Raw genomic sequence first — 3281 nt, 5'->3', positions numbered from 1 at the left:
TACATGAAGCCTGAGCACGGCTGCTCGTTTTCCATCTGTGGAAAGAAAACAAACTGTGAGAGGCCAGGGAGGAGGCAGGGCCATGAGATCCCAGAGGAGTTTCCAGAACTGTGACTGCAGACCCAGGTCAGGATCAGGAAAACTGAGGGAAGAGGATGTGTTGAAGCTGGACCAATTGTCCTCCTGAGGTCTGTCCTCAGCAGGGACCTTCCCCTGACCTGTGACTGCTGGGAGTCAGGTTCCCATGTCCACAATCATGGTGATACATTTGTCCTTCAATTTCACAGGTGCTTTACAAAAGAGTAAGAGTTGACAGAGCATCTGAACAGGGTAAATGTGCGTGGAGATGGTGCCTGACAACTAGGCAGGAAAGGAGCCAGCTTCCATCTGGGGCTTGAAATCCACCAATGGAAGAAGAAAACTAGGAGCTCACCTCTTTCCTACCTGGGCTCTTATTCTTCCACATCACAGCAGCGACCACAGCACCCGGGACCACAGCACCAAGAACAACCAGGACAGTAACGATGCCCACATTGGGGAATGTTGGCTGGGAGGATGGCCCTAAGAAAGGAAGGGACTGTGGGGGACCCTGACCCCAAGGCCTCAGCCCTGACCTGGCTGAAGGGCTCCAGAAGGGCTCCTGCTTTCCCTGAGAAGAGACATGACCCCTCATTCGTTTCCTTAGCCCATCTCAGGGTGAGGGGCTCTGGCAGGGTGAGTGCTCGTGCTGCCCATGGCATGTGTATCTCTGCAGCTCTCCAGAAGACACCACCACAGCTGCCCACTTCTGGAAGGTTCTATACCCTGTAGATCTGGTCCCCATAAGCTCTGCATCTTGAATTTGGTTCTTCCCATCCTGCTGCTGGGTCAGTGTGATCTCCACAGGGTAGTAGCCCAGGGCCCAGCACCTCAGGGTGGCCTCATGGTCTGAGATGGGGTGGTGGGTCATGTGTGTCTTTGGGGATCTGAGGGAAAGAGTCAGAAAATTCAGGCACTTTGCATTCCTCATGGGACACTCCAGCAGCACCCATGTGACCATCCTGAGAATGGACAGGACACCAAGGGGAAGGGAACCCAGACACCAGCCTGGACACAGGAACCTGGGATAATCTCCCATTCCTTAGAAAGTTCTAGTGTCTGAGGCAGGAACAGAGATTTCTGGTCTTGACTTGAGTGGAAGCTGAGGGACTCAGAAGAGCTGGAATCAGACCAACAGATACACATTGAGTGTGAGGCAGATAACAAAGGCTGAGAGGAAAATGCCTGGTACTCAAGGCTGCTGTGGGGTCAAAGGGGACAGCTGATCAGTATTCCAGGGATTGTCTCCCCTCCTTTCCCTCAGAGACTTCATCCTTTAATTGTCCCAGAGAGCAGGGCGAGCCCTCAGTCACTCTCTGGTGTAGGATCTGAAACCCAGGAGGACTCTTCTTCCTCAGGATTAGAGGGAGAGGGATGTTTTAGCGCTGGTCCCATTTTAATCTCCTTTTAGAAGGTGGGTCGGGGAAATCTTCAGGAGATCTGGGAGGCGTCCCTTGGCCGCTGGTACCTGCGCACTGCAACGTCTCCTTCCCATTCTTAAGGCCTTGCTGAGCTACTCCGCCCACCTTCCCTGCAGGTAGGTTTTGACCAGCTCTGCATGTCCCTCCGCCAGAGCATCTGAGCCGCCTTGTCCGCTACGGTCCAAGAGCGCAGCTCCTGGTTTAGGACGAGGTAACTGGTGCCGTGGTAGGATATGTTCATACCCGCGCAGGAGGCTCCAGTCCGGGTCCAGGTCGCAGCTGTGTATACAATGGAGGGTGTGAGACCCTGTCCTCGTGGTCGCTGACAGCCCAGGCCGCTGAGCCCCGAGTCCCGCCTCTAAGCCGACTAACCCCTGGGGATTTGGGCCTGAACTGAAAATGGAATCTGGTATAGGCGCCTGGGGCTCTTGTCCGGTCAAGGGTCTCCTCAGGTCTGCAGCCTCGGGGTGGGTCTCCCATTGTGCTACTGTGGGTAGCACTCACAAAGCTAAGTTTTACTTTCCCAGACTATGTATCTGTGACTCTGGTGTGCTGAATTTTTAAATTATCTTTATTTCATAGTCTTGAATTTGTGTGTGTGAGTCCAGGACATCTCAATACAAAGGGCGTGTTACCGTATGTTGCAACCAGGAGCCTGGACAGAATTTAATCACCTCAAAATTGCAAGTGCTCAGTGCAGCCAAAGGGCCCTTCACCAGTGCTCATGAACTGCCTTTGTTTGTTTGTTTGTTTATTTCTAGGCGGGGTGTCACTCTGTTACCCTGGCTGGAGTACAGTGGCACGCTCATGACTCACTGAAGCCTTGACCTCCTGGGATCATGCTACGAATGCTCCTCCCTCAGCCTCCCAAGTAGCTGGCACCACAGGCTTGTGCCATCACTCCTGGCTAATTTTTCTAAAAGAAATATTTGTAGGGATGAGGTCTCCCTATGTTGCTATGGCTGGTCTTGAACTCCTGGGCTCAAGCGATCCTCAGCCTGCCACAATGCTGGTATTACAGGCATGAGCCACAGTGGCTGACCCATGCACCTGCCTATTTTTATGAATTATTCACATCTAAGCTATGTGCGTATTTTATTGGGACACTTGGTGTTCTTTTTTAACCTATTTAACTTAGGGAGGCAATTAGTTTTTAGACAGCCGCATAGAATGTATTAAAGACCAAGGTGTAAGTAACACTGTGCCAGGCTCTGTGGATAAATACGTTAAAAATCTATAAAACACTGTGTTTAAGTCTGAGAATTCCATCGCTTTAGAATTCTTTCTCTCTGTTCCTTTACCTCATCTCCTGCTCCTCCAGCCCTTCTCTCTGTCCCTGTCATCACTCAGGCCCTCCTCTCCCCTTAGTCTCTACTATCCTGTAACTACTGAATTGTAGCCCTAGCTCTGTCTCCTCTCCTGCTGTCCGTGACTGTTTCTCCCACAATGGTCAGCAATCGTGCTGATGTGAGTCAGATTGTGTCATTTCTTCACTTAAAATGCTCCAGTGGCTCCATCTCACTGTCAAGAAGCCTCTAGAATGGGAGGCACAAGCACAGGGGCTTTGAGTTGTTTTGATCAAAGTTGTGTCTGCAGAGTATAAAAGCTTATCTGCCACATAGTAGGCACTAAGTTAATTTTGTTGAATGAGTGAATGAAATACGATTGTGTTGAAAATTGCATCACACAAAAATCACAAAATGAAAAATGCAAAGCAAGTTAGGAAACGTTTGGTTTTATGTAACTACTGTGCATATCAGTTCATAAACTCATTCCAGTGGA

The 3281-nt window shown here is 50.3% G+C and overlaps 1 pseudogene; it reads right to left on the bottom strand.

Annotated features, from left to right (window-relative positions):
• The window catches only part of LOC105536453, a 2864-nt pseudogene extending 885 nt beyond the window's left edge, over positions 1-1979 (bottom strand).
• Between the last annotated feature and the right edge of the window lie 1302 nt (positions 1980-3281).

The sequence above is a fragment of the Mandrillus leucophaeus genome, unplaced genomic scaffold, assembly GCF_000951045.1.
Source record: "Mandrillus leucophaeus isolate KB7577 unplaced genomic scaffold, Mleu.le_1.0 Scaffold1594, whole genome shotgun sequence".
Taxonomy (NCBI): Eukaryota; Metazoa; Chordata; class Mammalia; order Primates; family Cercopithecidae; genus Mandrillus; species Mandrillus leucophaeus.
The sequence above is the reverse complement of the archived record's forward strand: the minus strand, read 5'-3'. Positions and strand labels throughout refer to the sequence as shown.